The 23,096-nt window shown below is 49.5% G+C and overlaps 1 long non-coding RNA gene across 1 annotated transcript; it reads right to left on the bottom strand.

Moving 5' to 3' along the window:
* Positions 1 to 3,984: 3,984 nt before the first annotated feature.
* On the bottom strand, positions 3,985 to 6,817 carry LOC123955037. The gene is made up of 2 exons (XR_006821209.1): positions 5,870 to 6,817; positions 3,985 to 4,626 (listed from the first exon to the last, which is right to left on the bottom strand). It is a non-coding gene; the product is annotated as an uncharacterized LOC123955037 (long non-coding RNA).
* Between the last annotated feature and the right edge of the window lie 16,279 nt (positions 6,818 to 23,096).

Below are 23,096 nucleotides of genomic sequence, written 5' to 3'. Positions count from 1 at the left end.
GCATCTGTGTGTGTATGTAACCCACTTCATTCATTCAAATTATTTCCTTGGGATAAATTTCCAGAGCTGAAGGCTATGGGATCTCGTTTGGTATCCACACATCTGGGATTGGGCGCTAATTCACCTCCCACCTACCTGCCCCCATTCTTCTCCACTGAAAAATATCTTCATATTTGTGCCCTGACTCTGCTTGCATTTTTTTTTCTTCTAAGTCAGGTCCCAGTTATTGTCTTTACTGACAAAAAATTATTTTAACTTTAAAGCGATATGTGTTTAAGCACTTCCCTTCTACTGGTTTCTTGTCTGTATTTTCATTTTGCTTTTACACTCATATTGCTTCAGGTTGCAGAAATGTTTTTTCTAACAGGCAGGCATTTCACAGGTTTTCCAAAGTTGGTAGATTCTCCCCAGGGAACTCTTTAAAATGCAGGGCAGGGGTGGGTAGGAGATTGGGCTTCTTTTCTTTCTTTTTTAAGATTTTATTTATTTGACAGAAAGAGATCACAAGTAGGCAGAGAGGCAGGCGGGGGGGGGGGGGAAGCAGGCTCCCTGCAATCTCAGGACCCTAAGATCGTGACCTGAGCTGAAGGCAGAGGCTTAACCCACTGAGTCACCCAGGCGCCCGGGCTTATTTTCTTTTAGGTGCTCCAAGTTAAGAGTTAAAGAAAAAAAAAAAAAAAAGAATGCCAAGAGTGTCATCTGTATTGCAGCAGGTAATTCATTCTCCTGAGCCTAATGAGCCACTTTCTTTTTTTAATAAAGAAAAATTTAACAGGCAATGTCCCCGGATCTATACTGACTTTGAATAGTTTGGGTCCGGCTTTGGACTGCCCTGAAGTTCTCACAAGGATGAAACCATAGAAGAATAAGTGTTTGGGACATTCCTCCTCTCTGCTGGTGGGACTGATTATTTGGGAATCTTATCCAAGGATGCCAGCGTCCTGGCTGCTTATAAACGTTAGGCTGATTTTACACGCTTTCTGAATTTGGGGCTAGTAGGGAGATTTTAAAAGAAGTTGGGTCATTCATATGAACAATTGGCTTCAAATAAAACTTGCCATCTCTAGGTTAAATATGCATTTTTAGTGACATAGCTCTCCCCCAAATCAGTAAGAGTCTGGGAATGTTGTTTCTCGAATGCCTCTATCAAATCCCCTCTGCTTTCCAAAGCTTGGACCTGCTTTCTCATTCTCACAGATGGTCCAGAGATGGTAAGGGAATGCCTCCGTCTTCCGATAAAAACCCACCCACTCTTGTCCCCACCTTACCTTTCCTGTTATCTGCTCAGTAAATATTCTTGGAAGGAACACCGGCCCTCGTGCCCCAGAGCCTTTGCACATGCTATCGACACTGTCCACATGCTCTTCACCCCCCCCCCATCTCCTCCCTTCCAGTTTCAGCTCCTATAGTCCTTCCTCAAAGCCGTCCTGACTGTCCCGGGGGGGGGTGGTCAAAGGCCCCCTCATGTATCCTCCTGAGACTGTACATCTCCTCACAGGTGTCATTTTACATTTATTTCTTCACTGTCTGTCTCTCCACTGGGATTGAGCTTGATGGAAGCAGGACCCACGTCCACGATTATCTCCAGGGATTACTGCCGGAAGAGTGATTAAGGCCAATGTGATGAGCTCAACCATGAGTATGAGTATCCGCAGAGTCAAAGAGATGCAGCCTTTGAGCACCTCGGTAGGTAGGAGGTCACACCGACCGCCACCGCGGTGCTGTGCTGTGATTCCTCTACTCCGGGGAGTGTAATGACTAAGCAATACATAAGAGATGAGGAGACAGTAGTTACCCAGACAGAAGCTCTCTTAGCAAGGCTTGCGGGCCGCCACTGGAACAGAGACACCCCACCCCTCGTGTCCACTGTGATCAGCCCACTCGAAGCCTCTGTCCGATCTCCGATGACCGACCCCAAATCCTCCCATCACGTGGGAAGATCCCACCTTCTATGTAGCAGCTGGGATAATTGTCCAACGATCTATGTAGAATTGCTCACAGCGGAGGGAGACCTAATGGCCCATTAGAACAGGTCCCAGCCGTGCAACCCGGACTGGGCCAGCGGCCCTGACTCGTCTTCCGTCTCTCCCCGGCCACGCTGCCTCCCTGGCTGCTTTCGGGAACTTCAGAAACTCCAGGCCTGGACTTGGTCCCTCCCTGAGGGAAGCTCTTCCCAGCTGTCCCTTCTCTCATAAAGGTCTCTAGTGAATTGTCACCTGCTCAGAGACGCGTCCCCTGGTCCTCAGGTGTGCACTTCTCATCTTGTCCTTGTCCGTGTTCTCCCTTGCTCCCATCGCCGTCTGTGTTGTGTTTATTTTCTTGTTGATGTGTTTCCTACCCACCTTTTCCTCCCAGGATGCGTGTTGTAGGGGCCTCGTTGGAACATGACTGAGTGCTCGCCGTCTGGATGGGGAAGCACTTAGCACAGGCTTGCAGAGTGGAAGGACAGAGACACTCTCAGTTACCGCGACTGAATGGCAGGGAAATACAGCCTGTTAGGGTTGCGAGGGGCCTGGGATTCATCTAATCCCATGTCATATCCCTAAGGTCGGCATCCGGACTCTGCCTGACCTCTTGTAGAGCCTGAGAGCTAATTCTCACTCACGGGGCGCAGGAGGGGGTAACCAAAAATAGCCAGTGAGGTGACATTATGTCATTTTTCATGAGCTAACTTAAAAATCCCACTCTGACCACTAGCCTAATATTTATTAAGCATATCCTCAGTGGGGTGGGAGGAAGAGGCAGACACGCAAAGAAAATAATCTAACTTGGGTCCCCTCTGGCGGGGGGGGGGGCGGTTTGCAGTCAGTTGAGTGTCTGACTCTTGGTGTTGGTTCAGGTCAGGATCTCAGGGTCGTGAGACTGAGCCCCACGTCGGGCTCCATGGAGTGTGCGTCTCTTCCTCTCCCTCTGCCCTCCCCCATCCCGGTGTGCTCTCTCTATTTCTCTCATAAATAAATAAATCTGGAAAGAAGGAAGGAAGGAAGGGGAAAGAATCTAAGCCACCCATGGGTGAGGACGTCAGTGGGACATGCCTCAGGGGGTCTGGATCCCACCTAAGCCCTTTCCTAGCTATCCTGGTGTTGGTTAAATATTTGCAAGGATTTTAAAAAGGTGATTTAGGACAGTAGCCATCTTAATGTCTAGCACACAGTAAGTGCCTAATAAATGTTTGCTTCAGGTCTCTCAGAGAGCAAACAGCAGGCAACAGGCCCACTCTGCTAAAAACTACATTTCCCAGGCTCCCCTGCAGCCGGTGGGGCGATTTGACCAAACTCTGGTCAATGTGAGCTCCAGTCCGAGGTGCCAATTACTGGCAGGGCCTTCAGACAGGAGGCCCGGCCCCTCACACTCCCCATCCCCTTCTCGGGGCTGAAGCCTTGGCAGGGACCTGGCTGCAACCAGCGATGGTGAATGCCCTGGAACGTGACATTAACACGAAGGGTGAGACAGGGGAGCACAGCCCCCCCAACCCCCAACACCAGCCGTTCCTCCTGGCTGTCCAGGGAAAGGCTGGGACATCTCTCAGTTAAACCCATGCATCTAGGCCCTCTTCATCTCGACCTCATCAGTTCGTGCGGGATCACGGAAGACTTTGCCCAAGCTGCTGAGGTGTGTGTCGGACATGGAAGGATAAATGGGGATTCTCAGTATGGGGGGCGGGGGTGGTGAATGGGCGCAAATTTCCAATAGAACCACACTGTATGTAAAAGTATGGAGACAGGAGGGCCCATGCCTGACTATAGCCCAGTGTTTCCCCAGTAGAAGGTCCTGCCTGCTCAGTACAGATTCCTGGGGCTCCCTTCACCCGCAGGCACCACCACCAGACTTTCTGAATCAGAATCCACAGGAGAGGGACCGACATGGAGCTGAATTATTACCCAGCGCCTCGGGTCATTCTTGTGACCAGCAAGTTTGGGAAGCACTGGGAACTGAGTTGGGGAAGCTGGACTGAGCCCAGAGTAAATGGTTTCCGATCCCATAAGGAATTTGAACCTCCACAAGCAGGCTTCTTTTATTTGAGGGGAGAAGCCACAGATCCTTTCAAAAATGTAATGAAAGTTATAAGCCTTTTCCCAGAAAATTCCCACCACTCCCCCTGACATTTGAATATCTTTTCAGGGACCCAAGAATTCCCATTGGGAACCAGGAAACAGCTTGGGGCTTGGGGTGGGGGGTGGGAGCAGTGATCTCAATCAAGGCAGGGACTTGATGAAAGACAGCTTCCAAAGTCAAGCACAGACTGCCGGTGGGCTGGGCGGGTGGGCGGTGGGTGAGGGGCTCTGGGAAGTGGAGTTTGCAGGAAGGGAGGAGGGAGATGGAAGAAAGGCAGAAGGAGGAGGCCAGAGTGTGTGACCACCAGCTGGTCACAGATCTCAGAGGCTTGGAGAGCCCTGTGCAGGGAGCGTGGGGGAGGGGGCAGAACAGGGGCAGTGACTCCAATTCTTTGACCTGCCCAGTGCACAACGCTGAGTGGGAGGACGGTGAGGGATTCAGACATCAGTTCCTCGAAAGCTGTGGACGTTCAAGTAGACGATTAGAGGGGGCCCAGGCTGAAGATCCGGAGCTCTTGAGTATGGGGGGCAGCTGACCTCGTGGGAGTCCATGGGCTCCTCCCCGGATGGTCTGCAGAATGAGACAGAAAGCTGGCCCACCTCTGAAGGGAACCAGGCGAGGAACCCATGAAAGGGGAGAATCGGGGAGTGAGAGACAGAGAGACAGAGACCAAGGCGCAGGAAGGTCAAGCCGGAAGAACACTGCCAGGCCACCAGACTGGGCAGCTCTGAGGTCACCCTGAATCCCTAAAAAGAGTCTTTTGCTAACTCTACCATTAACGTTCTGTCCTTAGTAAAAACACAGCCAAGTACAGGGGTAAGGAGAAACGACCTACGATTTACTGTAGGTAATTGTGCGTAATTGTGCGATTTACTTGCAAATGGTTTAGAAAAAAATATATGGAGAGAGGAAGAACGGGGCATCTGGTAGGATTTGGGGTTCTTTGTACTATAACTGAGACTTCTTTAACTTTAAAATGATAAAGATCTCCTTGTTTTAAAAGAACACTTTGAGGAGAGTCCAGGGTCACAGGCCGGACAGCCATGGGTTCGAGCCTGAGGACTGAGCTTTGGAGGAGTTTAAGGATGAAGGGGAAGAGGAGTGCGCAGGCCATTTGAGGGGTGAGACCTTTTAAAGGTGGGGATGGGGAGAAGGACTAGGTGCCTGAGCATATTTTATGGCTGAAGCAGCTCAGCTGCACCGGACTGAGAGGGCAAGGGCTGGGAGAGAAAGGAGGGGGACAGACAGGAGGAGGAGAAAGAAGGGGGAAGCCAGAGAGAGGGGAGGGGAGAGGGGTGGGCGGAGGCGGAGACAGGGGGAGGAGGAAGGAGGGGAGGGAGAGAAGTGGGAGGGCCCGCCGCGGTGAAAATTGGGATCAGGCAGAGAGCTCGGCCTGTGGTGGAACCGGGCCGGGGAGGCGGGGGGCGCACCCTTCAGAGTGGCAGCAAAGAAGGCAGAGGTTGGAGCCACTTGCCCCCTGATCATGCCCTACCCCTACCGCCCCCGGAAGCGCTGGCCCTTTTAAGGCGCAGCCGTGCGGCGAGTCACGCGGCCCCGCCCCCGCCTCCCGGCCCCGCCCCCGCCTCCCGCCCCCGCCCCCGGGCCCCCCGCCTCCCGGCCCCGCCCCGCCCCCGAGCCCCGCCCCGCCCCCCCTCTCCCCCACCGGCCCCGCCTCCGCAGCGCCCCCCCCCCCGGCAGCGCGCACTTGCTGGGCCCGCCGGCCTCCGCGCGGGAAGCGGGCCGGGACGCGGGGCCCATTCCTTTCCCCGGAGCCAGGGGTCCTCGCGCGGTTATCAAAGTTATTTTTACGCACCGAGAATTTTTCGAGTGAGCACTTGCGCGCACCTTCTCCTCGTGGCGCTCGTGCCTTGAAGAAGTGTACGGGCTTGTTTACAGCCGGGGCTCGTTTGTCCTCAACTCCTGAACCTGAGCCTCCTGTGAGCGCTGCTGTAGCTGCGGCAGATCTGGAGTGAACCCTGGCTTTCCTGCCACCTGACCCTAGTGACAGGATCTGGTGGGCCTTCCGGGACTGTCTGTGACCTGCGGGAGTCCCCGGGGGCTGGAAAAGAGGGACTGACCCAAGTTCAGGGCTGCGCTGGGCTGGGGTGGGGAAGTGGTGCTGCGGGGGGCAGAAAGCGACACGTTGTGGCCACTCAGGCTGTGCATGTAATTTCTGCAAACCCTCGCCCCCCTGGGACCCCACTCCGGGTGCAGAAATCAGCCCAGCTCCATCCTCCCCTAGGTGAGGTCCCTCTGAGCTCGGACAATATGGGACTTGAGAGATTTAGCTTTTGGTTCCTCCTGAAGCTCAGACGTAACTTAAGCTTGTCATGTCTTGGGGGGCTCAGGGCAGCAGCAGGGATCCCCACTTGACAGAGGATAGAGAAGTTAACTAAGTGGCACCCAGTCCCCCCCCATAGGGTAGGATAGTGGGATCGCGCCCTGCAAGGAGCTGCTCCTTTTCCGCCCTGACATTTGGTGGGCCTTGCTGTCTGCCCTGAAAAAAGCCATTTTATTTATTTATTTTTAAAGATTTTACTTACTTGAGAGAGAGAGAGTGCCCAGGAGCAGGGCTAGGGGCAGAGGGAGAAGCAGACTCCGCACTGAGCAGAGAGCAGCACGTGGAGATCGATCCCAGGATGCTGAGCCACGCAGGCGCCGCTTCAAGATAGAAAAAAGACGAGGTGTGACACAGGAATGGGTTTCAAAGCCGCCACTTGTCTGTCCTCTCCATGTGTTAATAACGTGTGACTTACAGGAATTTCCCAGGGGTTGCCCAGAGAGGGCGTGAGCTTGGAGTCCTGGAAGACAGTTCTGGCAAAAAAAACTCTGGATTTGGACTTGAGCGCACGTTGTCTCCACTGTATAACCAGCCGGCTCAGGCCTATCAAGGCTCAGGCCTATCAAGGTAATTTCGGGGCTCAGGGCCTTGAGGCACCACTCAGAGCTGAATACATCCCCATCTTGGTTCTGTTACATTTTCTGGGAGCAGCTGGACGGTCCGCTGTCTCTCAGCGGCCCATGCATGAGTCAGGGCCGTCTGAATTTATTTTACATTTATTCTGAAACAAGCCGGATTTGGCTGAAGTCACCCTCATTCAGCTCTAAACTGTAAAACCCCAGCAGCTGAGTTCAAAAAGAAAGGATCAGAGTCTAATCCTCTTTTGTTTGATTTTGCTTTTACCCTCCAGAAAATGGGTCTGTGGGAGGGATTGGAGGGTTTACAGATCCATGGTCCCGGGCAGAGATTCTAGTGACAGGAAGGACCCCTGTTTTCAGATGAGCAATCCCGGGGCACCCTCTTTGTGTTTTGTTTTTGGCTAGATGGATGGATGTGCAAAAGGCAAGACCCTTTAAGAGAGTTGAGGCAGTAACCACTTACTGCCTAAACTGGTCCCACTAGGATCATCTCCAGGCTGGACACCTTTAATGCCTCCCGCCTGGAAGACCACTGGGACTTGAGGGTTGCTAGCTTTGGGTGATTACTCCTCTTAATTCCTACCCTGAAAGAGACTAGCTCCTTCAGTCAGCTGGGTACTTACTTACTAAAAACTTCCTCTCTGTGGGCACTTGGTCACCATCTAGGTCAATGACCCATCCTCAAGAAGGTAGGCAATACCCAGTTGAAAATCTGGCTTGAACTTTGAGTTATTTAAGACAATGCTTTTTTCCTTTGACTTTGCTCCTTGATGCCTTGTTAATTTAAAGAGTTATTTAGCAAATGGTTATTAAAGTTATAAAGCTCCTAAGAGCAAAAATAAAACTACTTTTGATGTTATAGTAAATATAACTCTCAACTTTAGCTATATGGTTTTCTGTGATTTTCCTCATATATAATGAAATTAATTCCATTTTCTTAACTTTATACTTTGGGAGATGAGAAGAGTATGTTTAAAATCTAATTTTGTAGAACATTGGGCTTTGGGGAGAAAAGAGTCTAAGTCGTGTCAGTCATCCTGACCCTGGACATGAATGAGTGTCAGTCTTAGCCTCCACTGAAATAAAATGAATGTCTTCAGAAGGTGACCAGATCTGGAGAAAATCTTCTCTGCCCAAAGCAATAACACCCTTGCCTTCGGTGTTATGCATAATTCAAGAGGGGAAGGCAGGCCTTTGCATTCGTGCTCAAGCTGGCAAGAGCCCAGGCATCCACCTCTGGGGCTGAGCAGAGGCGTGATGTGGTACAGGTTCCTGGAAGGTCAGGGAACCCCATTCCCTCCATTCACAGGGATGCTAAGACCAAGCATTTTAGGAAACCTACAGATAAGCTCCTCTTCCTTTTGAATGATTTACCCTCTTCGAAATAATGAGTCACACCAAACATCATCTATTTCAACCTCACCAGTTTGAAGTATAGAATCACTTACATATACATTATTTTTTTAAAAAAGATGTTTTGCGGCACAAGAAAGATCAGAGAGAAGACATTTAATGTGTTTAAGTGAAAAACATACTTGCCGTCATCTCAGTTGCTTTCCAGTGTATGTTAGTAACTTAATGTTGATTTCAGTGATCCTCTGTTCCTGAATAAATCTCACGTCTCCAGGGGGCAAGATTCTATTTTCCTCTCCTTTGGGTTTCTATAGAGTTTTGAGGGTAATATAATTAAATTTATTTTAAAATATTTTTTTTTTTTTTTTTGTATTTATCTGTCAGAGAGAGAGAGAGAGAGAGCGAGAGTGAGCACAGGCAGACAGAGTGGCAGGCAGAGACAGAGAGAAGCAGGCTCCCTGCCGAGCACGGAGCCCGACGCGGGACTCGATCCCAGGACGCCGGGATCATGACCTGAGCCGAAGGCAGCTGCTCAACCAACTGAGCCACCCAGGCGCCCAATAAAATATGCCACCCCAAATATGATGCTCTGCCATGATGATTATTTTGAGCTGAAGGCAAAGGAGAAAAAGCAGACCCAGGAGATGCATTCTGCCTTCCTGCAATCTGCCGGAAAGTAGCGCTTGTACTTCCCTTTGGAGGTGTCCTCCTCTCCCTCCTACCAGGAAGGGAAGAACAACCTAGATCACCAGGGACGGGGATAATGCCGACCTGAGTCTACATCAATAAAACCTTACTCAGTAGCCCTAGTCTTCTGTAGTTTCTCCCATATGTGTATCTTCCCACATTCACCAGCCCTAGAAGCCCACACGTCTTTTCCTTTGTCTTGTCACTTCTTCACATTTTGTCCCCCCTTGTTGAAACGGTTTATAAACTCCCCAAGTGTAAGTGTTTCCTTGGGTCTTCATTTATTTTCTCTGAAGGCCTCTGCCCATGTAAAAATGAAAAGATGACGTCAAATAAAATGTGTATGCCTATTTCCTGCTAATCTGGCTTTTGTGAGCCTAATTCGTAGGCCCTAGGCAGAGAACCTAAGAGGCAAGAGGAAAGTTTTTTCCTCCCCTGCAGTATTTTCTAATTCAATTCATGAAGATGGGTGGTTCTATAATTTAATCTGATCCATAAGATTTTATTATGACAAATGACAAATAATCGGGGGAAGGAAACATCCTATTTATCATTGTTGCATGGAACCATTTGAAAATTCTTTCTAGACCTATTATCCTCCCCAGAATCCCAAGAATATCCATTTCCTGGAGTATGGAGACAAACAGATAAGAGTCCTGACTGCAGAGATTGATAAATCTAAGACAAAAGAAACATGAATGCTTTTCTTCCTTGGAGGGTTTTCTTCCCATCTGCCAGGTGATTCACCCTCTGGCGGCTCTCACTGGCCATTCTGACCGGTCATCATTTGCTGATGGAGCTAAGCCTTTATTTCTGATCCTGGGTAGGAGAAAATTTGACATTGTATCTATGAGAAGGAAGTGGCTTCAGGCTTCTTCAGGATGAGGTGGAGAAAAAGCGGAGCCTGGGAAACAGACACAGTTCGGCTCAGCAGTAAGCCAGGGAGTGTCCTCACCCTCCCCGTGATCATCACTGTCACCTTGTCAACTTCTGTCTCTTCCTCCTCCTCCTGACTGTTGTAGGCAAGGCACCTGCCTGTATTTGCCGTGCCGAGCACCCAGATGGGTTCTTCCCATGTATCACCTCACAGTCACGGGCAATCAGAACCCCTCTGGGCATTTCATTCGCATCCCAGACACCAAGATGGCAGTCCCAGGGACAGGCCTCAAGCAGTGTGCATCCTTCTGGGTGAGGGCAGCTGGTTATCAAGCCCACTGAGCAGATGAAGCCGTCCAGGATGGATTTGGGCCTCTCCCAGGAGGATGAAGAGTTGGCAGAAGTAGTATCTTCATTCATTCAACAAAGATTGGCGCGCCTGCACTGTGCAGGGACTGTGCGTGGTGCCGGGGCAAGAGGGGAGAGGTGATCCTGACCTCAGGCCTCAGTTTCTAAATGGGCGCAGCCTTCCAATCCAGTAGGAATGGAGGAAGCAAGCAGTTGATTCCTCTAAACCCAGGACAAGAGCAGAGAAAGCAGGAGACTGGGACATGGAACAGAAGGGAAAGTGTGAGTGCAATTGCTAGCCGGGACTCAGGGAAGGTGTGATCCGGTCCTGGTGTGGCGCCTGGGCCTTCGGCAGAGAGCAGGGCCAGGTCAGACTGCTCACAGAACAACAGGGTGGCTCAAGGAGTCAAAACCCAAGTAGAGTTGGGTGGGAGTGGAAAGGCCCCGGGGAGAAACCATGTCTCCCGGAGAAGCAGGGAAGTTGTCTGGGAAAGAGGGATGAGTCAGGGGGGTGGGATACCCCCAGCAAAGGAGCATGGCGGGGGCCCCCTGGACCTGACGTGGCCATGGGAGGTGTGTGGTCTCCCCAATTATTACTTGGAGTGACCCTCCAGCCCTCCCGACCCTCAGCCTGCTGCACTAGCCGCCCAGGAGCACCCTCAGAAGACTGGGGTCCCAGGCCCAGCACAGAAAAGGCGGAGGAGAGGTTTCCCAGTCTCTTCCTGCTGACTTGGAATGGTTGAAAAAGAAAATGAGAGAGACGAATGGTCGGTTATTTGAATTTTGATTTCCTGGATCTTGCCCGTCTTAAGACTCCAGAACACAGAAGTTCTTAGCTGGAAGTGGAATGCACCAGCCAGGGACAGAATGGGTTTGCCCCAGGACCCGCTGCATAGCGAGCCCGCTATAAGCTGAATATTGCAGCGAAGGAAGAAAAACTCCCAAGAATCCGTGGTTCGTGTTGCTGTGCAGGACAACGGGGTGATGGAGAAAGAACGGGAGGTCAGGAAGTACCTGGGGATTCACCCAGGGAACAGTTAAGACAGGCAGAAGTGGTACTTGTGGCCTGGAAGCAGGATCTCCCAGAACGAGACAGTCTGGGCTCCACCCAAAACGCAGAGACCTGGGAGGTCTGAGGGACGTGGGATGAAGAGGGACTGACGGTACAGCTGAGAGAAGGACAGAAGTTCGCTGTCATCGCAGCACCCTGCAGGCCATCTGGCCCCAGAAGAAATTCCATCGTTTCCACCAGAGCTCCGCAAATGGGCGGAGAGCAGAATCTAGAAGTGAACGGACTTCACTTCTAGAAACCTAGTTTGCTGGAAAGCTATTCACGAAAACGGGATTCCTTCACCACCACCCCTCACCCAAGTTTGCTGAGTATCGGTCATTGGCCAGGCACTGGGATAGGTGCTGGGGACACAGTGGTGAACGAGACAGATGTCATAGCCCCTGCCCTCCCAAATCTGGCCTTCCCGTGGCAGAAAGAGAGCATAACCAGAACGAGAACCGGACAAGTTAACAGACTAAGAACCACTGTAATTGCAAAAGCCGAACTCAGCACTCACTAAGTCAGGGGCTCGGGTGGAGAATAACTGAGAGAGACCTAAGGAAGGATGGGTGATCAGAGGAAACCTCCAGGAGGTTGTGAAATCCACCCCGAGACCTAAAGGAAGAGGAGGAGAAGCTAGCTAAGCAAAGGAGAGTGAACACAGCAGGTGCAAAGGTCCTGGGACAGGGAAGGGTTGGAGATGTTCAACGAGTGGAAAGAACACGGTAGGAGTGGTGCAGGAGGAGCTGGGTGAGAAGGGCAGATAATCTCATGGTGTCCACGGAGGGTGACATGATTTGTTCCAGATTTTTCAGAAGGCCATTTTTGCTACTATGAGGAAATTAGATTGTGAGGCTTCTGACAAATTCTTGACTTATTAGCAATTTCGTGTCTCAAAAGAATTACTCCCAGGAATGGCCGCCCTATGGAGGGACTGTTAGCCAAATAGACATGATAGAAATCTGGAAGTAGCCAACTCTGTGATTTTAGGATTCACGATATCCAAGAAGGATAACACAGATTTAGGCATATTTTCTGATCATCAGCGTGGGAGACCTCAAAAGGCATGGAGAAGTCTTGTGATTCTAAGACATGCATCTCAAAAAGGGAGCTCGGTTCAGAGTAGTTCCGATTGTGTCATTACAAACGACTTTCCAAAGAGAGGGAAATGGACATCGTTCCAAGGGGAGGCTGAGATGGGTAAGAGCAGGTGCGTAAAAAGAAAAGAAAGTCTCCTACCACTGGCAAATACAAGATGGGGACCTCTGAGAGTGATCTCAGGAATGCAGAGCACAATCGAAAGGGAAACGGAAAATGATGAGGGCAGGACACAGGCAGGGGTGGGGCACAGCAGACCAAGGAGCGCTGTTCCGGGGAGCCACAGGAGCCACGCCACGAGCCACGGGGATTCCTCCTGTCCTGTATTTTCTGCATTTTCATGTGGAGAGGATACCATAAGACAGAGAGGGAGGAAACCTGCCTGACGGGGAGGACAGCCAGGACTCAGAGCACAGGAGTCCTGTTTGCCTGGCTGTCCGCAGGACCCTTGCAAGGGTGGCCCAGGTGGTCGCTTAATACTCATTGAATGAAAGATATGCAAACTCTACGGGGGCTGGGGGAGGGCCCACAGACTTTAATTGAAGAGGACTGTGTCCTGTTCTCTGACTTCCCATCACTAATTTCAGCTGCCTAATTGGGAGCCTTGGTGGGAACAGACCTTACCTGCCTGGACAAACGTGTGAGGGGCCGAGACAGTGTCCTCCCTCGTAGTCGGGGTGTGGACCGGAGACCTGGCTGTGGCGGATCAGATGCCCTCGGATGGGCAAGTGGGAGTGGGGATCCTTGAGAGATTTCGCCAGCACCATCGGCCCCGCGCGGTACCCAGCGTGCACGGCGAGGGTCTGCTCCCTTGCTCCCAGCATCCCAGCCCCCTCCGCGCCTGGCTCCAACTTGTCGTTCTTTCATTAAAACTTTTCATTTCGAAGTAAGCCCAGATCCCACAGCAAGTTAAGGTGATCGTAGACCCTTCCCCAGCTGTGGCGACAGCTCTCGTGACCATGGCTCGAACCCGGGACCCTGACACTGACCTGGCCCACGGCGTGAGGCATGCCGGCTGTTTTAAAGTCTGGTTCTGAGCCTTCCTACTGGTTGCTGCTCTACACAATACCCTTCCAAAATCGTCTTTCCGTCTAAATTAGTCAGTCAGTTTTGCCACTTCAAACTAAGAATCCGGACGGGCGAGCTACCTTTGAGAGGTCACTAGGATGGGAGTCATGTCTGCAGAGGGCACAGCCTCGGAGGAATGCGAAGAAGCCTCCTGTGTCTGACCCCCCACCCCCACCCCCGAGTGCTTGATGGGCCCCAGGGGAGGCTGAGAAGGCCAGAGCTGAAAAAGAAGCTGATGAGGGACATGTCTGGACTTTATTCTGGGAGCAGTGGGAGCTGTCAAGGGGTTTCCAAGTTGGGGATGACAAGAGCAAGGAGGCCTCCGGTTGCTGAGCGGGGGAGGGAGCCGTGCAGCAGCCCGAGCAGTGGGGGAGGAGACAGTGCAGGACTCCTTCCCAGGTGCACCTGGCACCTGGCGTGTCTGGGATTTGGTTGGGAGGAGGGGGAGAAAGAGGATGAGGAGGGGAAGGTACAGGAAGAGGAGGAGGGGGAGGAGGGAGAGAGAAGGAGGGGGGAGGAGCGGGAAGCGGGAAGGGGTAGGAGGGGGAGGAGGAGCAGGAGGGGGAGGAAGGGGATGCTAATCGGAAGATGACAGGGCTTTGAGTCACCGGGCCAGCAACTGGGCCCTCAGTGCAGGGTAAGTGGGCTGCAGGCGGCAGGAAATGGCAGCAGCCCCCGCAGAGACTGGGCGCTGGTTCTCCGCGGTCTGGTTGAAGGGATCGTGGTGTGGTTTGGGGCTTGCTCATGAAGGGCTGTTCTTTCCCTCCCACTCAGGGCACAGCTTTACTTTGGACGAACACCTCCCCTGGCTTAACATGTGAGTCCCGAGAGCCCAGGCTTGGCAGGACAGCTGAGGTTTCCGGGGGCCGCTAATAACCCCCTTCCCCGCCAAGTTTGTCTCACCTGATGTCTCCGAAGAACTTCTATGCCAGATGCTCTTCTAAGTGCGTTGTACCTTTTATCTTACATTCAAGGTTCGGTGCTCCAGGGGTAGGCATTAGGACAGCCTACTTGGGACAGGAGTTGGCAGGTGGAGATAAAAGCATCATCTTTATTCCTGAACAAAGAGGACTTCCCAGAACATGGTCTCCTAGCCACGCGGACCTGCCAGTTCATCCCTAAGGTAGAAGGTTGCAGGCACCAAGGAGCAGGGCATGGCTGGTATGGGAAGGGGCTCAGTCCCTTCTTCAAAAACACACGGGTAGGGGAAGCTGACCCTCTCCTGGGAGGGGGCAAGGAGGACAGAGAAAGGAGTAATGTTGTCACAGGGAAGTTAGGAATGGTGCTTTGCTGACCGGGTGCAGACAGCATTGTTGGGAGGAGGGTGTCCCAGGATCAGAAGCAAAAGCAACCGGGTGCGAGGTCTGAGGGTTGAACAAAACCTTCAGAGTGGTGAGGGTGTGAGGGTGAAAAGTTTGGCACAGAGGGTGTGCCTGGGTGGCTCATTCAGATAAGTGTCTACCTTTGGCTCAGGTCATGATTTCAGGGTCCTGGGATCGAGCCCCAATCGGACCCCCTGCTCAGTAGGGAGTCTCCTTCTCTCTCCACCTCCTCCTCCTTGTCTCCATTCATGCTCTCTCTCTCTAATAAATAAATAAATAAATATATTAATTTTTTAAAAGTTCGGCACAGAAATACGAGTTATTAAGAAGGTACAATGGACAAGACTTGGCTTGACTCTGGATATGGGGGTGATGGCGGCACCCAGGGTCATGGGGCTATTCGCAGAGACGGGATTACAGAAGACAAACAGCCTGGGGAGAGAGATAAGGAGGGGGGTTTTGAGTCGTTAGAGCTGCCTAGCCCCACGGGCCACCATGGGAGAGACTGGCAGGAGGAAATGTATACTTGAACCATCAGCATGTTCGCTCAGCAAATACTTATCAAACACCTAATATGTGCCAAGAGCTTTCCTAGGTGCTGGGAATGACATGGGAGAAAGATAACTGACCAGATCCCCGGCTGCATGGAATTTAGAATCTAGTTGCGGGTACAGGCATACAGTAAAAATATGTATAAGTATATATATATATATATATATATATATATATATATATATATATACATACACACACACACACATACATACATACATATGTAAATTTCTTATGAATTAACAAATTATTCTAGGAGTTATAAGAAAGCACCAGGAGGCTCAGGGAAGCAAGAGGCAACCTTGCCAAGAAAAGGGGACCCAGACAGCGTATGCAAAGGCCCTGCGGTAGAGACTGGGTTCCCAAAGAGCCCAAATAAGGCCAGAGTGGTGACAGTTGTGATCACCGAGTAGAGACTCAGAGAATGAAGGTGAAGACTCAGGGAGGGTGGCTCATGTTCTGATTTTATTTTAGGTCCCGTGGAAGTCATCAACGAGTGTTTCGAAAGGAGGGAGGGGAGGCTCCAATAACGGCTCAGGTGAGAAATTCTTGCACTGGAGTGATGGCAGGGGAGGTAGAGAGTAGGAGGGATTTGAGAAGCTGTGGAGATACAAACAATAAGCCTTGGTGATTAACTGGGGGTGAGGAGAGGAGGGAAAAGGAAGAAAGCAGTGGGACACCCATCACCCATCGGAGCAGCTGGGGAGGGGGTTGCTGTTCACTGAGAGAGGGTCCAGGTGGGAGCAGGCAGAGTGTGAGATGGTGTGACCTCCGAGGGAGGGACCAAAGAGCTGGCTGAAGATATGGGTCTGGCGTGGGGACCAGGTGTCAGGGCCATAGGTGTAAATCCGGGAAACGTTAGGTGACTGAAGAGGTTTGAAGTCTTGGGCATGAGTTGAGAGAATTTTTAGAGTGATTGGGGAAGAAGGACGAGGGCTCCCCCTGGAGACCCCAGTCTTGGAGAATAGATGGAGGGGGGCGTACAGTAAAGGGGCTGAGTGGTTGTTGAAACAGTGAGTCGGGCAGGGTTGGGGGGTGGTAAGATTATTTTAGTCTGAGGGCTTGGGGGCTGGCCCCAGAGTAAAGGATAGAATGCCTCCAAATATTTGAGGACGGACCACATGTTAGAGTGTAGACTTATTTTGTCTACACTTGCAATATGGTCTTTGGCTTCACATAAGGGAACATTGCTCAAATCCGGAGTTGGACAGAAATGCGGAAAGGATCTAGAAAGATCCATTCAAGGATCCACCTTTAGATGGACACTTGGAGGAGATGATCTTCCAACTCTGAATTCCATCACTCTAGTTTATGTCTGAAACAAGGGTGGGGAAAGAATTGCTTTATTGCAACATTAGGCTTTTAACAAAAACGCTGGTAACTAGATCCAGCCATCGGACGTGTATCTATTGAACTTTTGCAGCGCGCTGGGCACTGTGAGTCGGTGGTCCTCACGGGGTCTGGGGGCGGACACCTTCAGTTCCTTGTGGATGTGCCTGTTTCCCTCCTGCCCAGCAGGTGCAGGTCAGCACTCGCTTCCACATCTTCCTGTTGGTCAGTGGAATGCAGCAACACATCCTTGTCCAGAAGAGAAAAGAATGAGTTTCACAACACATAAGGTCAAGAGGTGAAACAGACAGTCTCCAGCATCTAGAATATTACTAGAAAGTGGCCTTCATCAAGTAAAAGTTCCCTTTCATCAGAATAAAAAAAAAAATCCCGTATTTTTACAGTTGATATCACCCTCAGTGGTGAAGGTGGTTAGATGGGGTGTTTCAGGGCAGAGGAATTTACGGTACAGAGCTTCATTCATTGGCTCCCAGCGGCTCCTAGAAGCCAAGGCACCTGGGTGGCTCAGTGGGTTAAAGCCTCTGCCTTCAGCTCAGGTCATGATCCCAGAGTCCTGGGATCGAGCCCCACATCAGGCTCTCTAGGAGCCTGCTTCCCTTCCCCTCTCTCTGCCTGCCTCTCTGCCTACTTGTGATCTCCGTCTGTCAAATAAATAAAATCTTAAAAAAAGGAAAGGCAAAAGCATTTTTTTAAATATTTTATTTATTTGACAGAGAGAAATGACAACTAGGCAGAGAGGCAGGCAGAGAGAGAGGAGGAAGCAGGCTCCCCGTGTAGCAGAGAGCCCGATGTGGGGCTCGATCCCAAGACCCTGGGATCATGACCTGAGCCAAAGGCAGAGGCTTTAACCCACTGAGCCACCCAGGCGCCCCTTATAATGCAATTACTAGTTACGCTGTTTGCGCTTTCCTTGAATGGCCTCACTCCCCTTCCTTCCAGTGTGTCTTGCCCCTCTTGAGAAGTGCCACACGTTCATGATTAGGCTTTGTTCATTCCTTCACCAAATATTTATAGAGGGCGCTGGATAGACCGGGGGCGGGGAGGCGGGGGGTCCAGAGGAAGGGAGGGAAGCGGTGGAGAGGGTCAGCAGGTTCCTCAAGTACAAAGAACAGAAGTTCAGGCAGCTGGATTGGTGAGGAGGGGAGGCTAGTGGAGGGAAGGGGAAACTTAGAACAGAAGGAAAAGGAGGGGGGGTGTAAAGAAGGGAGGGGGGGTGGGCAGGAATGAGGGGGGGAGGGGGAGGAGGGAGGGGGAGGGGGGCCAGCCAGGGGGACAGATTTTCAAAAGAACAGTTAAGGGGCACTTGAGATAAAACTCGACAACTGTTTTTGTTGTTGTTGAAAATTCAAATGCCAGACAGTCAGGGGTCAAATTCCAGAGGAGAGAGTCTGATTGGCTGGGTTTTTGCCCCATCCTTTGGGAAGGTGGGGCATGTGGGTTGACACCATATTATGGGGCGCAAGTGATTCCTCCGAGGAAAATCAGTTGCAGGTGGTGGGGGGGGGGGCGGACATGGTGAACTGGCCAGGAAGACAGGAGCTGCTGTGATCAAGAATAATGTCTGCGTTTATTAGAGGACGCTGAGCCTTGCAGAGATGGTAGAGGATGCGTCCAGCAGACAGAGTAGCCCATCCAAAGCCATGAAGGGAGAAAGCACCAGAACTGAGGAAGGAGCAGCTTGTGGCCCCTGTGGTCACGGGAGTTACCGGCGCAGGGAGGAGCAGGTCACTACGCGGTGGCTGGGTTTTCTCTAATTGTGTTGAGATGCCACAGAAAGATCCTAAAAGAGACAGTACGGTGATCCGGTGTATATTTTATTATTTTATTTTATTATAAAAGATTTTTTTTGTTTGTTTATCTGACAGAGTGAGAGAGACAGCGAGAGAGGGGAAGTAAGCATAGGGAATGGGAGAGGGAGAAGCAGGCTTCCCGCGGAGCAGGGAGCCTGATGTGGGGTTCGATCCCGGGACCCTGGGACCATGACCCGAGCTTGAGCCTGAAGGAAGCAGAGCCTTAACCAACTGAGGCAGCCAGGCGCCCCTGCGGTTCAATTAAAAGATCTCCAGGCTGGACGGTAGAGAGTACATGAGAGAGTGTGTTTAACCAAGTAAGCTCTCCTTGTGGGCCCTTGGTCAGCGCAGTGTTGTGGCTGAGAATGGAGCGTGGACTGCAGAGGGGAGGAAAAGCTTCCTCAACCCTCTTAGGTTCCTGAGTGGAGTGTGCAAATGAAACTGACAAAAGACAGATTAAGAGGAGGAAAAAGTATACAAATTTTATTTTTAATTTTAGATATACAGAACTTTCACAGAAAATTAAAAACCCAAGGAAGTGGCCAGACTTGGGGGCTTATGTACCTTTTTTTTTTTTCCCCAAAGATTTTATTTATTTGACAGACAAAGATCACAAGTAGGCAGAGATGCAGGCAGAGAGAGGAGGAAGCAGGCTCCCTGCTGAGCAGAGAGCCCCATGAAGGCAGAGACTTTAATCCATGGAGCCACCCAGGCACCCCCTTACATACCATTTTAACGAAAGGCATTAAATTGCAGAAAAGAGCCAAGACAAAGAAGAGGGGACTTCTGGGGGCAGCAAATTGTGGGAAGGTAAATATACGGGGAGGAGGAACCAATGTCAGACAGGGTTATTTTGTAAGATTTGCTTATGCAAAGTCACCTCAGTCCCATCTCCATCTCTGACCATAGGGTTGCTCTTCCCATCCTGGTACAAGAGAAGCCTAGGATACCTTCCCTAGGGGAGTGTCTGCCCTGTCTTCAGGCAGATCCCTGGAGAACAGAGAGCCCTTCCTGTGGTCACTTTATCTCAGTTGCCTTCAGTCCAAAATTATCCTTCTGCCCAGGTAGCATACTTTAGGACGGCACATTCTGATCCCCTTCAAAGGCACGGGACCAAGATCAGGCAAGAGGTCGGGGTAGGGAGTCAGTTTTTACAGGAAAGACAAAAGGAGTGTCACAGAGGCAGGAGACGCAGAGCATGAGTCAGTGTCAAGAAGAGCAAGAAGAGACCATGGAGCCAAGTGCAAGACCAAGGATGTCCTTGAAAGTGGGGAGGAACCCACAGGTACCAGGCACCCAAGTAGGCAGGACACGGACAAGGAAAGATCAGGAGACACTGAGAGTCTAGAGAAACACAATTGGGTCCAAAGTCTGCAGTGGCTGAGACAAGCCAAGAGGAACTATGGGTCCACAGGAACAGCCCCAGGAGGCAGGATGTCTGCCCTCTGGGTTTCTGACCTGACTTCTTGTCAGGAAAAGAAGGAGATGCAAAGACCCACATGTTTTGGAGGGTCTTGACTGAGGCAAGTACAGTCTACCTGAGTCTCCTTTAATGAAGAGAGGGGTGATTCAGGGAAAGAGGTTTGGCGTTAGACAATGAGGTTCACAACTAGGAACTCTTCCTATTCGTCCTGCTGATGTACCTGCACAAATATATAAAGATTTGTTCATTATGATGGTATGTGTAACAGCCAGCAGAAGGACTATAAATAAGGAAACAGCCTAAAGGTACATCAGTAGACAACTGGTTAAACAACCACGAGCATCCATACAGTGGAATGTGTTGCAGCCATTAGAAAGAACAAGGTAGACCTATGTGTACTGACATTGACTCACGGCCAAGATGCTTTATTTGAAAAAATCCAATTACAGAACAGGAGTACAGTGTGGTCTCTTCGTGTGGAAAAACAGGGCATACAAATTGGTGCTAATATGTGCATTGAGAATTTTTGGAAGGAAAGACAAAATGTTAACAGTGATTTTGTCTGAAGAGAAGGACTGGAAGTGGGAAGGTGCATTTCTACTTTCCTCTTATTTGATTTCTCTATGAGCATATCTCACATCTACAATGAAAATATTAATTAATAAAAACTGTTCTTAAAACCAGAGTAAAGATTCGTAACTCCTTTTTTTTTTTTTTTTTTTTTTAAGATTTGTAACTCCTTAGAAATAGAAGGGATCAGAGCACCTGGGTGGCTCAGTTGTTAAGCATCTGCCTTCAGCTCAAGTCATGATCCCAGGGTCCTGGGATCGAGCCCCCCATGGGGCTCCCCGCTCAGCAGGAAGCCTGCTTCTCCCTTCCTCTCTCCCCCTGTTTGTGTTCCCTCTCTCACTGTCTCTCTCTGTCAAGTAAATAAATGAAACTTTAAAAAGAAAAAGAAAGAAATAGTAGGGATCTTCCATAATGGATAGAGGACATTTGCCAAACACTTACAGTGAATATTACATTTAAATATTAAGTGAGGGGGCACCTGGGTGGCTCAGTCAACTAAAAGTCTGCCTTCAGTTCTGTTCATGATCTCAGGTCCTACTCAGAAGGGAATCTGCTTCTCTTTCTCTCTCCCTCTGCCCCTCCCCACCACTCATTCTCTCTCCCTCTCTCTCAAATAAATAAATAAAATCTTTTTTTAAAAAAAGATTAAATGCGAAACCTTCCTTTAATATCAGGTGTGAGACAGCAGTGCCCACTGTCTGCACTTCCATTCAAGCATATGAAGGCTTCGTGTCCTAACCTGTGCATTAAGAACAGAAAAATCAATAAAGGGTGTAATGTAGAAAAGAAAAAAACAAAACTGTCATAGGTCACAGATAATGTGATCATCTGCACAAAATTCAAGAGAATGTTTGAACTAATACATTTTTTGGAACTGAATATTCATCGTGGCTGTTGAATTTCAGGTTAATATTTAAAATGCAACTGTATTCTTATATATGGGCAACAGTACAATTTTTAAACAACCATATATAAGCAGAAGAAGAAAAATTGTATAACCAAGGAATAAATATAGCAAAATACATGTACAATTTCTGTAGAGAAAATTGTAGAATGACAATTATAAAACTTATAAATTATACAATGTCTAAAATTGTTTAAAATGTAGGTATTGAAACATATTGAAGAAAAGAAGAGCTATATACCATCTTCATGGATAGGTATACTCAATATCTCATAAAGATGTCAGCACACTCCATATTAATATATCAATTCAATGCAACACCAGTCAAAGCCCCAAAAGGAAATTTGAGGAGTTGACAAAATTATCTTGGAATTTAGATAGAAAAGCAAACAAATTAAGACAAATAGTTAAGGGTATTTTGAACAAAGAGGGCAAGGTGAGAAGTTGTGGGCTTTGCCTTTATAAATATTGGGACTTATGATAAGCTTACAGGAATTGAGACATGTGGTAATGGCATAGAGGTAGACAAACAGACTAAAGGAACTGAGCCCAAAATTAAACTCGCAGATGTATGGGTATTATTTATATGGTAGAGGTGGCACAGTTGTGACAGGGTTTGAAATGTGTTCCCCCCAAATATGGCACCTTAGCATATTGAATAATCTAAATGGGAGGAATTTGAGCAATGACAGCTACGGGAAGGACTCTTTGACCTACCCCTGAAGTAGAGCATAGACCCTCACAGGACAGGTGCTCTTTCTGTACCCAGAGAAAAAGAGCATCCTTATCTCCAAAGATGGGGGATGCCAAGAGAAATCTGATTGAATAAACCTTGCTAAGTTTCCCCCAGTTTACTCTTCTTGGCTCATGCAACGTTGTCCTTGCACGTTTTCCCATGACTTTCCACTCTTCCTCAAACCCAGTATAAAATATTCTTCAGGTCTTCATTTCCTTGTGAAGATACCTGGGTCATGTACAACTTATATTAAGTAAATTTGTATGCTTTTCGTTAATCTGTCTTTGCCACAGAGCCCCGCCAAGAACCTAGAACGGTAGAAGGAAAAAGATATTTTTCCTCCCCTACAACAGGTTAGTGATACAAGACTGGAGCAATCAATAATTGGTGCCGAAGAACAGATTGTGCATCTAGAAAAAATATTAACTGATTCACTTCGTACCAAATACAAGAGTACCTTCCAGGTGAATTAAATGTGAAAAGCAAAATTGGAAGGAAAAAAATGGGAGGGAAAGTTGGGAGAATACTAACAAAGATTTCTCGACCAAGTCTCAGAAAGTACAAGCCACAAATAACATGGCAGACAATTTGTTAAAATTAGAAACTTCTGCTCACCAAACATCAGCAGCAGCAGAAACAGAAGGACAATACAAGCCACAGACCGGGAAAAGATAGGTACAGTTGACAAACAACAAATGATCCACATTTAGGATTTACAAAGGACTCCTACAAGTAATTAAAAAAAAAGGGAACCCAAAAGGGAAATGGGTGACGGCTGTGAACCGAAAATTCACTACATTTTTTTCCTGTACTTTTCAGTATGCATGAAATATTTCATGATTTACAAAACCGAAGCTCTGGTGCCTGGTTTCCCAGTCTAGCTGTGTCACTTTGGGCAAGTCACCTCCCCTCTTTGTGCTTCCTTTCTCCTTTGTAAAATTGAGGATTGCACGGGAGGCCCTACCATGTCCCTTCTGGCCTAAAATCCCGTAA

This window comes from Meles meles, chromosome 1 (genome assembly GCF_922984935.1).
Source record: "Meles meles chromosome 1, mMelMel3.1 paternal haplotype, whole genome shotgun sequence".
In the NCBI taxonomy this organism is placed as follows: Eukaryota; Metazoa; Chordata; class Mammalia; order Carnivora; family Mustelidae; genus Meles; species Meles meles.
Note: the sequence above shows the minus strand (reverse complement) of the source record. Positions and strands in the feature narration are given on the sequence as shown.